Source organism: Podarcis liolepis, assembly GCF_965112155.1.
Source record: "Podarcis liolepis genome assembly, chromosome: 6".
NCBI lineage: Eukaryota > Metazoa > Chordata > Lepidosauria > Squamata > Lacertidae > Podarcis > Podarcis liolepis.
Genome location: NC_139559.1, coordinates 31,415,650 through 31,427,772, shown reverse-complemented (window position 1 = coordinate 31,427,772; position 12,123 = coordinate 31,415,650). Strand labels below are relative to the sequence as shown.

Here is a 12,123-nt window from a genome sequence, read left to right as displayed (position 1 = left end):
GATCAAGACCCTGCTGGTGTACCACTCGGAGAACCCACGGGCCTTCAAGAAACACAAGGTCAACAAGGAGCAGCTGAGTGTCATGTGGCGATCCAACAGTAAGACTTGGGTCACACGTGTGCTGTTTGTGGACTGGGTCAATCATGCTTTTGGCCCTGTCAAACAGTACCTGCTGGACAAAGACCTGCCGCTGAAGACTTTGCTTCTGATGGACAATGCTCCTGCTCATCCTAAAGGCCTTGAGGAGGACTTGTTGGCGGAGTTCAGCTTCATCAGCATCATGTTCCTGCCGCCTAACACCACGCCACTGCTCCAGCCGATGGATCAGCAGCTCATCGCCAATTTCAAAAAACTCTACAGCAAGGAGCTTTTCAGGCAATGCTTCGAGGTGGCTGATTGCACCACCATCACCCTGCGGGAATTCTGGAAGGACCACTTCGACATTGTCACCTGCTTGAAGATGATCACCACGGCCTGGAACGGGATCAGCCAGAGAATTTTGAATTGCGCTTGGCGCAGCCTGTGGCCGGACTGTGTGGCACCAAGTGACTCTGATGCACCAGAGTCAACAGTGGTGCAGGACATTGTTGCCTTGGGGAGGACCATGGGCCTGGAGGTCACAGAGGAGGACATCAGCGAGCTGGTGGAGGAGCACGACCACGAGCTGACCACCCAGGAGCTGGTCGAACTGCAGGCCTCGCTGGAAGAGGAGGAAGCAACTGAGGAACGGCTGTCCTCCAAAGAACTGAGGGACATTTGCCTGAAGTGGAAGGATGTGCAGGCTTTTGCACAGCGGCACCACCCTGACAAGCACGTGGCACATGACCTTGTGAACACTTTTGATACGAGGGTCATGTCGCCTTTCAGGGAGGTGATGAAAAGGCGGATGAAGCAGCAGACCATGGACAGGTTCTTCAGCAAGAAGCAAAGAGTGGAAGAGGAACCTTCTTCGAGTTGTCCCCCAGAGTCTTAGAAAATGTACTGTACACTTTGTTGATTTTTAAATGTTTTTCTGTCATGTTTAGAAACTTAAATTATTGTTCCTTCAATTTTTGAAATGCTCTTTACAGTATGTGTGACTTTAAAGAGCACTTAATAAACTCTTGTTGTACCAAATTTGGCTTTGTTTGGACTTTTTTTGACCATAGGAACGCATTAATTGATTTTCAATGCATTCCTATGGGAATTTGTGATTCGCAAGACAAAAAAATCGGTAGATGAAAAAACTCACGGAACCAATTAATTTCGTCTTGCGAGGCACCACTGTATTTCAGATGCTTCCCTAAGAGATATTTTGCTTTCCCCATATTTATTTACCTACTTAATTTATATAGCTGCCCCAAAGCAGAAGCACTCTAAGAAGCCAGTGTTGTGTACTTGTTAGAGTGTTGGACTAGGATCCAGGAAATGAGGGTTCAAATCCCCACTCGTCATGAAGCTCACTGGGTGACATTGGGCATATCACAGCCTCTTAACCTACCTTACAGGGTTGTTGTAAGGATTAACTGAAGAGGGGTGAACCATGAGAAAAGGGTGAGATATAAATGCAAAAAGCTCTTCTGCATACCCAGTAAAGAAAGCTGGAGGGGCCAGCCAGATGGAGATGTCAGTCGCCAGCCTGGCATCCAGAGATCTCCATATGGTCACAATTGGACCCATGCCAGTCGCAAAACGTACCAGGGGTATTTCAAACACTGTTGGGGAGCCCTCAGAGCAAATCTGAAGGGCATGTGAGAAAGAAAGGGAGAGGAAGTTCCACTGCTTAAGTGTGAGAGTTCAGAGAATACAATACTGTGTTGATAACTAGTGAAGTTAAAGATAGTGGAGAGTACTAACTAATGTGTACAGTGATGTTAGCGCAAGCTTATCTGCTTTGAATTACTTCTGATTTCCAATAGGTATGTATTTTGCTTAGCATGTGTGGAGTTGGATGCATTTGGGAAAAGTGTCTTTCAAGTTTGTATTTATTAAAAAAGATGTGCCAGTAAGTAAAATGGTAATGCCATGCCAGAAATACCCAATGTAGAACAAATAACATAAATTTTAAGATACTGTACACCAATTTCTTCTCTGTAAAGCAAACTGAGAAACATGAGAAAATCCCCAGAAGCAAAAAACATGCTGGCACAAGGGAAATTATTTGTAAGCAAAAAACAGGTTTGGCCAAAATTTATTCTATCCCAGTTTAAATTTGAAAAATGCATGAAACTCAAAGACCTAAATCTGACTGATCTTTTACTATAATTTAACAAAGCCAAGCCACAAACTAAATTATTAGACAAACCTGAAATAGTGGAGGCAGGTAACTAAGAACAGGAGCTAAAAATACCTGGTGAAATCTTAATTAAGCCAAGAACTTACATTCTCTCTCTGCCTCCCATTACATTAACACCAATACAGTACAGGAATAATACTGCCCAAAGGTTAGGCAAAGTTAATGATTGCTAGTGAGTATAGCTCATTGTTCAAACATAGCTGTTCTTGGGGGCCCTTTTAGAAGACTGAAATATGATATAAAATAATTTAAATTTGCTAAAGAGATTTTGGATAGCCACAAATATGCAAAATATTACTGTCCAATTGTACAAGTTGGACATACAGGTATCCATATTAACTTAGGGCAGGTATGCCAAAATAGTTGTATAATTAAGGGTTAAGAAACTGGTTACACAAGTAATTCAAGATATTCAACTTTTAAAGAACGCTGCAATTTTCTAGCATTTCACTTTTTATTGAGACACATTTTGACATTGTCTAAAATTTGCTACATTAAGCATAACTTTTTCAAAACAAATAATCCTATTGAAAATGGAAACATAATATAAGCTTGTTAAAGTCAACAGTTTCAGTCCCTTAAAACTGAATCCAAGACCCTCTATCAAAAAACCAGTCAAATGTCTGTTTTCTGTGTAGAAGGGTGAACGATGATGTCAAGCATTATAAACGTGTCACAATAATGACTTTACATGCTTATGGAAAATTATGAGTAAGTGTGGCTATCCTAACAATAGCATAGCTATTTACTTTTCACTGAACATTGGAAACAATCTGCTTCATCCCTTGCTTGTGTGAAGTGTGGACTTTCAGACCAGAATCCAAATAACTGCTCAAGCCCAATGTAATGGGCTTGTACCAGTCCAGGGGCATGTCTATGGAGAATATATGTTACTCATTCTCAAATAAGTCTCATTATTTCAGTGAGTCTACTTTGAGTACACCAATGTTAAGTATTGGCATATGAAATTGCAGGTGTGGTTTGAAGAGGCATAAACTACATAACAAAAATGTTGGATTATGATCATATTCAATATAAAGGTTCTGTTTGGTTGCCAACTGATGGTTTAATAATTTAAGAATGATAAAATGGAAAACTTTACTTAAAATGAATCCATTTACCCTGATAGGATTCTAACTCTTAAACTTGCACGCTTTTCATGCTTTTGTAATTAAACAAACTGCAAACTCTGCAGAAAAGGGGGAGTTTATTCCTCCTCCCAATATGCCTGGGGAGGGGGGAACACAAAGAAAACAAGTCTTCCTACTCTCCTTCCAGCATGTATTACGTAGGCTTTTTATTAACTGCCCTTATTAGCTCACGGCATCAACCTTTCGTAAACACACAACACAAAGTTTTATGGCACTTGGCACGAAAACATGCACTAAAAAGTGGCTAGAAATCTTCTGTTTTGGAAAGTGGTCCGATCACCGTGAAGCTGAGGAAAGTCGATCGGGTCCATGAAAACTGACGTGTTAAGACTACAAGCCAATTCCCTATAACCAAGTCCCAGTCGACTTCCCCTTCCTACCCTCCCCCCACCCCGCAGCCACTGGCAACGCGTTGCGAAACAAGAGGCGAATACTGTGCCTCAAAAAACCGAACACCGAGTCTGTCGGGCCGGGCTCGCACGCTTCCAGGGGGAAGGGAAACGAGACTGGCCCGACACTTAGAAGGCCCAACGCAAAAGCAGGGCCTCCTCCGGGCCTTACGGAAAGCGCGCGGCCCCTCGAGTCGCCCCTCAAAAAGGAGGCCTTCAAAGAGACGGAGGCAGTTACCTGCGCTGCTGGGGGTCCCGCTTCTAGCTCAGGTGTCTGTGAGGAGGGCGGCTGCTGCAACTACCTCAGGCTCCGGATGTTTCGGGCGGTGGGGAAGTAGGCCCCCCCCAACGGCAAAATTACCCCGTCAACGACGGGAAAGAGAGATGGGGGAAATCTAGGCCTCAAAAGATATTTTACGGATAAGGCCAAAGCCGAGGAAGTTCCACAACGAGGAGATTCGGACTCGGCTCTAGCAGAAACGACTGCTCCCTGAAATGGCGCCCGCCGCGTCCTGCTGCTTGGAGGAGGGTCCGTGCTGGAGATATGGGGACACCCAGAGCTCTCCGCACGGGCTCTCGCGAGATCTCGGCACAAGCGGGCTGGATGCTGTGCAAATGGCGGGTGTCCGCCAAGCACATCTCGCGAGGAAAGGCGTGTCGCACAAACGCGCCTAGTAACTCGCGAGAGTAACGTGTTGTTTGTGTAGCCTCATTCAGAAACACTGTCTCCCTCAAGGGCCTAAGACTCTCGCGAGAACAGAAGGCTCTGCGAGCATCACAATAAAAGGTTCAAAGGTTAAGTGCTGAGCCTATGGGTCAAAAAATAATCTCATTCCAGGCAAAATTCTTTTGCAGTGCAATTCTAGGCATGTTTATTCAGAAGTAAGTATCAGTGAGTTCAATGGGGCTTACGCCCAGGTAAGTGGGCATATTATCGTAAGCTCAGTAATTTAACTGCAAATTTAATTTTCCCTGACATTTCATTATACGTATGGGCTGCTAGTACCTTTGAAAGAGACCTATACTGATTAAGAACTATATTTACGTATCAGGATTAAGTCCTTGAAGTTATTACTTACTTGGACAGTGAAATGCAATGTAATTATGACAGTGCACATACTTATATATTATAAATATAAGCTAAATGCAATAATGTTCATGCTGTGCTAAAGGTAAAGTTATAATAGCATTTTAAAAAGCGAATGTTTTGGTAGGCCATGTTGGCAACTCCCATAAAAGTGGCTTGTTTGGCTTGTGCAATCAATCTCATCCAATAAATCCCATGTTTACTTGACTCATGTATGTTATCTTCTGTTTAAAGAGGAGCTAATCTGCTAGTAGCACTTGATAAATATTTTTTAAAGCGGACCACATATAATGATTACAATCAACTGATTGATTTAAAAATTTATGCTTTTTTCTGAGATGCTACAAAAATCACACCAAAAGGCAAAGACCAAACAGAACAGTTTTTGTTCATTTTGTTTACTACTTAAGAAGTTTTGCTTTGGACATATATATGTATCCAGAATTAAACTTCTATGGATTTTAGCTTGCTTCCTGCACATCCTGGGTAAATATTCAGGCATGATGCCATGATGGGGGTAGGGGGGAAACAGAGATGTTCCACCAAATGGTCATCTTGGATCACCTGCTTTTCATAGAATTTGTGTATTTTCCAGAGCAGACTCCATAAAGAGAATGGCTAAGAACTAATAAAGAATGAAGACAGACTCATTAGAGGAAAATTAAAAAACATAGCAATAAACATGAAGATGGGGAGAGGAATAAAGAGGAGTGGGCATTTGTTGGGACATCTGTTCTGGATTCTGCCAGAGATATGTTCTTTTACAAACAGCTGCCACAATTAAATGCCAACACACGATCAACAGTTCATTAGGAGATGTGAAGTAACTCTATATAGGAAAATATGAAACAAATGTCACGACCACACCATACATTGCACTTAAACCATTTTAAAAGTGGTTTACACATAGTATATGTAAAAATGTAATTCTATATAAATATTTCCGTTATTGCCTGATATACCTACTCAACTTTATTTAATGTTCTGTATTGAAATCCCAAACAAAAGACAAGGGAAGTTAACTGAAAATCAAAATTATATTTAGCATTCACAAACTTCATGAAATTCAAATGCTAGACATTCTCTTTTACACCACAATCCTAACCTTGTTTACTTAGAATTAATAAGGCTTACACCCAGGTAAGTAGGATTAGCATTGATGCCATAATAATTCTTACTTGGAGGTATGAGTCACATAATTACGTAGTTTAGTAAACCTGGTAGCATGGCCAATAATGGCTGGTGAATCATTTTACTTCATAAATCTAAATTCTGTATTTTGTGTTTCCATTTTTTAGCAAGATTAATTAGACATATGTGGCAGAAGCTTTGTCAGTCTCTCAAATACAACATATTGATTAATATCATCAAAGTCATTAATTTAGGTAATTATAGTAGTCCAGGAGCACTTAATGAAAATGAAGGAATAAATTAGAAAATAGAAAAACAGCGTAATGGTGGAGTGAAATGAGAAAAGGCTACAGATACTCAGAAGTTTATAAGATCTAGGGTATAATACTACTACTAATAATAATACCCTGCCCATCTGGCTGGGTTTCCTCAGCCACTCTGGGCAGCTTACAGCACATATAAAAACATAGTAAAACTAAAGTTCAGCTTTAGAAGGATTAAGTTTATGTAAAATCATGCAAGAGAAACAGTTGCAAGCAGGAAGAGAGTTTAAACAGAGTGTGATAAATTAGGAGAAGATAAGCAAAGCTGCAGCTTATTGGCATGGGAATTATTACTATTATTACAAGACTAGATGACAGCTACAAGTGGGAAAAGACCAAGTAAAAAGCTAAGGACCTTCAAGATCTGATGCAAAGGGGAGAAGAACCATTGATACATAGAACAAGAATTACAGTAGGCCCACAATTTACACAGAGGTTACATTCCAGGAATTGCGTCTAAAGGCAAAATTGTGTATTGTCAAAATCCATTGGGTTCAATAGCAGATAGGCTTGCCAAAGCCTTTTCCCCAGAACCCCACCCACTTTCCACCCCCTTTTAATATCTTAATTTTTTTGCCATGTGCGTAAAGCTGAATGCACACAAGTTAAATGCATGCAAGTGGCAGGCTTACGGTATTACAATTACATATACAGTGGTACCTCGGGTTACAGACGCTTCAAGTTACAGACTCCGCTAACCCAGAAATAGTAACTCAGGTTAAGAACTTTGCTCCAGGATGAGAACAGAAATTGCATGCTGGTGGTGCGGCAGCAGCGAGAGGCCCCATTAGCTAAAGTGGTACCTCAGGTTAAGAACAGTTTCAAGTTAAGAACAGACCTCCAGAACGAATTTAGTTCTTAACCCAAGGTAGTACTGTATAAGAGTGAAGCCAAGAAACAGTTGACCATAGAAACTTAGAGTATGAGGATGTGGCAAATTAAAAAGGGAACCACTTCACTAAGGCTCCTTTGTTTCAGTATTAACAAACCAGCCATTCAGTAAGAACATTGTTGAGAAATTCTGGCCCATTAAGAAAACTTTGCTCTTTAAAAAAACTCTTGTTAAATAGAGGACTAAAGGCCTTTCAGGGACCTCTCAGATAAAAAGTGTATCATGAACTTACTAACAGCCACTATAATCACTGCACTGGGGGACACTTAATGTTGATTTAATTGAAGTAAGGCTTGCACAGACATGGGATCTAATAATCCAGGACAAATTAATGACACATTTAAAGAAGATATGAATTAGTAAAGACTCACTACCTACTACATAATGTGGTACGACTTTATTGTGTATGCAACATCCATTGAACATGGTTGCAAACCACCAAGAACACATGGAAGTGTCTTGTATGACACACTTATTTAATAAGACTGACAAACTTCAATGGCTGCAAATTCTTGTCCCTTTCCCTTTTGTTGTTGGCTCTGCACTTCACATAGGGGTGGTTGATGTTTTATTCCAATATGTTTTTCTCTTTTAAGAAAAAGCAATAAACTAATTTTTTTTTCAAAAAATAAAAAATAAAAATAAAAGGCCTTCCAGGGAGCACTGATATGTTGATTTCTTTAAATAACACAGTGAATACCTTACAAAATAAATGGAATAAAATACTGATCACTTCTATTTCAGAGGAAAGATGGAAATGGGTTTGGAATAACTGGGAAATATAACATAACCAAGGCTAAATGAGTATTTGGTGTGGGGAAACAGTATCACTGGTACTTTATTTATTCAAATGTATTCATAACTTGAATATCAACTATTCTTGGAGACGAGAAGCTGTTTTCATTTATATATTTGGAAATATTTCAATACTAAAACACTTTGGTGCACATGGTTTCTTCCCAATCCTCCAAAATCATTGTTTGGAAGATCAAAGAATGTGACATTTGCTGTGGGTTAAACCACAAAGCCTAGGACTTGCCAATCGGAAAGTCGGCGGTTTGAATCCCCTGACGGGGTGAGGTCCCGTTGCTCGGTCCCTACTCCTGCCAACCTAGCAGTTTGAAAGCACGAAGTGCAAGTAGATAAATAGGTACCGCTCCGGCGGGAAGGTAAACAGCGTTTCCGTGTGCTGCTCTGGTTCGCCAGAAGCAGCTTAGTCATGCTGGCCACATGACCCGGAAGCTGTACGCCGGCTTCCTCGGGCAATAAAGCGAGATGAGCCCCAGAGTCAGTCACGACTGGATGTAATGGTCAGGGGTCCCTTTTACCTTTTTTACTGTGATTTGATTGACCCACCTTCACAAGTAGTCAGAAGTTCTAGGAGTAGAATTATAGGTTATAGTTTCCCTTTATTAGAGAGTACTGGAAACATATAGCACCTTTGTAATATTTGCTTTATTTACAAATACACAAGCACAGTGAAGGTAAAAACACAGCTTCAGCAGATAGCATCACCACAAATACAACAGCAAAGAGCAATTTGTGTCTACATATACCACTTTCCCCAGGCTGCAGTCCTAGTTTCAGTTAACTCCAGACAGAAAACTCCAGTTTGCTCATTCTTAAATTTAAATCTGCAGGGCTGCGGGCCTCTTTCCCTCACACAACCATTTTTGTTTAAAGCACTAAAATGCATTTGTCCAGCCATGTCAGTCTGTGCAAGTAGACTGCTTTTTCATGGTGGGGTGGGAGATATCCTAATGATTAGCTCCCACTGTGGTAATTTAACTGTCTGACTGTAGACATGACACTGAACTATGGTTAATAGTTCAGTCAATGTCAAGAATGTGCCTAGGTGAGCCTCAGGTTCACAATCTCCATCTTCCCCTCTTCTCCTCTGGCGCAGCCACGAAGTGGAATTTATAAGCTTTGGCTTTCATTTTCAATAAACCACAGTTTTGTGTTACATCCAAACTTTAAAGTTATTAATCTTAATTACTATTTGAAATGAGACAGCTTCAAACCATAGATAATAAAACCGGCTTGTTTCAACCAATGAGTACACAAATGGTTGAAAACAAAAAAGAGAATTAAAAGGAAACTCTTTAGCTAAAGATAAAACAGTAGAAAAGGAATGATGTATGCACTTAATATGTTTCTGTGCTTATGCTTATGAAGATTGAAGGTTGTGAAATTTTATATATATATATATATATATATATAATATTTTTGTTTAATAAATATTCATGACCCCACAGAAAAAGTCCTGAAACCATTTTGTGCCTCCCAAATTGACCTCAGATATTTCTCTGCAAGGTTGAAGGAAAATGGAAAAGCCTCCCCATTGTCTTTTTGTTCACAAATCCTGCCTTAAGGGTATGTCTGTGTATGAATAGGGCGACCTGGCTCAGGAACTAAGTATTTATCATTACAAAAGACTGGTCAGGCTCCCCAGGTAATCCAATCAAGTGACCATTAACAAGTAACCTGCCAGACAGGAGATAACGCACTCAGATTTCTGTGATGTAGGTATGATGTATCTGGGGCATGGTCTTGAGCTACACCCCTTCTGTGATGTGGGTATGATGTTTCTAGGGGTGGTCCTGAGCTCCAGGGCAGGGAATTTAAAATGTCTATATAAGGGCAGGCACACCTTGGTTCTGGGTCCTCCTCTTTTCCTGCATGTGAGGGGAGCACCCTGTTGCAACAGTCAATAAAGATTAGGCTTACTAGCTGCTTTGCTTCTCAATATTCTCTGGTTGGCCTCTGTTATTTTCTCTGACCGATGGAGAACCTACTCTATAAGGGCTCTTGTGTCCCCCATAAGAGAATAAGGGCAAATTTTTGTTTATTACAGTTGTCTTTGAAGCTGTTTTTCTACTTGCAAAACAGACTTCCACTTACTCAACAGAACATCACCCTTACTTCTTTTTCCCTGCAGCCCCCAGCACACGCTCAAAATCCAGAAGGTGGAGGGCCCTCCAAAACAAAATAGGGGGCACAAAGGGAGGTGATGAAGGCTAAGTCCAGTTTTGTGAGTGGAACTCATTGGATGCAACATTGGATACAACCCTGTGAATTTTACAAAAATATTTTGACTTATTAATTAATATGCTGATTAAGTGCCAAAATCACCTCTTCATGGTTTACTGGCCAGATACAAAACACATAATTAAAATTTGAACCAAACACATTCATACAGATGAGCACAGAAACAAAGATGTTATTATGTTAAGAAAATTAATACAATTTTACATATAATCTGTTTTATTACAACTTAAGTTAGGGAAAATATTGTTTCCTGATAATGGTGTTATATTAATAAAGTAATAATATATGTTTAAAATTAAAACATTGGATGTTTATTTTTATTTAAGCTGACTAGTTACTTTTACATTCAGTGGGATGCACTTTTAAAAAAAAAAGCTGAGGACTACAGCCTTAGTTGTTGTTTTTTTAAGTTAACCAGTCTTTTGGCTCTTGACTTGAACATAGGCCAGATAGCAGCTGGCCAAGCTCATCCCTAAGAACTGGCTCTATCCTTGAGTGGGTAGCATCCCTGGACAGATTGTGGAGGTTTTTAATTAAACAGGGTAAGCTGTAGGGGAACAGGAGACACAACAAGGATCTGTCTGAGGCAAAGCTGCATTAAGCAGTTTTATTTTATCCTGTGTTGGTGTATGCACAAGTTATCCAGAGGAAGAGATTTATGAATTAAGAGACAAAGCATAGAGCAGGGTGGAGCTTTGGCAGCTATAAGAATATGTCATTTTCATTTGGACTGCTTGTACTCTCCTGTATGATAACTATCCTAATAAGCTGTTTTCCCCTTTGGGCTTTTAAGAGGCATTTAGGGGAAAACCTGAATTATTTAACATGCAGAACTGTGTAACACAATTCTATCTTCTCTTTAAAATAAACCATAGCTTTCCAGCTCTTGAGGCAATCCTTTTTTCTCCTTCCTTGCCTATTCCAGAGGGTTTAAAAAAACAAACCTCTCACACAGAGAGGAAACAGTTTAAAATTACTAACCAAATCTAGGCAGACATAGTTTAAAGAATGTCCTGGTTGAGCTGTTTACAGTTTGTTGCACATAAGATAGTACCCAATGATTCAAAAGGATTTCACAATATGACTCCTCTAAGTCCTGATAAATAATTTACCAAAGCACAAAGTGTACCACCAAAAAGCAAAGAATACACATGATAACCAAAAAAAGCACAACAGCACCGTGTACCTCAACACAGTTTATAAACTGGCTGTTTCATTTTTTAAAAGCAACTAAGTACTGGAGCTCTTCCAGTAACACATACTCTCCAACATTTCTCTGATGAAAATAAGGACGTCCCATTCCATAACGCTAATTTTTTTTTTATACACCACACATCTTATTGGGTTGCCTCAGCACTCTGAGCAGCTTCCAACAAATATAAAAGCATAAATAAAACATTAAACATTAAAAAAACTTCCCTACAGGATTGCCTTCAGACAGCTTGGGGGTCAAATAACTCCATACCCTCCAATATTTCTCCGGTGAAAATAGGGACATCCTAAGGAAAAGCGGGACATTCTGGGATCAAATCAGAAACCAGGACAGCTTCTCTAAATCAGGGACATCCCTGGAAAATAGGGACACTTGGTGGGTCTGGTGACAGTGCTACATGTTGGTACATGTACACTTTATCCTCTTACAGGCATGGTGAATTTCTGGCCTGCAGACAATATTAATCCCACCAGAAATCCTAATTTGGCCCACAATACCGTGTTTCCCCAGTCACACCAACCCTTCCTACATCTGTCACCACACCTGATATCAGGTCAGGTTGGACAGGTAAAGCTGCAATTTCAAAGGACCAACGAGGACCATTAGAAAGC

The 12,123-nt window shown here is 40.2% G+C and overlaps 1 protein-coding gene across 14 annotated transcripts in view; it reads right to left on the bottom strand.

Moving 5' to 3' along the window:
- RBM39 (RNA binding motif protein 39) overlaps positions 1-4,396 on the bottom strand; it is a 35,922-nt gene extending 31,526 nt beyond the window's left edge. For 13 of the 14 annotated variants that reach the window (XM_083508400.1, XM_083508407.1, XM_083508412.1 and 10 more), the window contains exon 1: positions 4,054-4,359. The gene's annotated coding sequence lies outside the window, so the exon portion shown is untranslated. Of the gene's footprint in view, positions 1-4,053 lie in introns of all 14 variants that reach the window. The other variant, XM_083508396.1, reaches the window with a different exon arrangement.
- Positions 4,397-12,123: the final 7,727 nt, after the last annotated feature.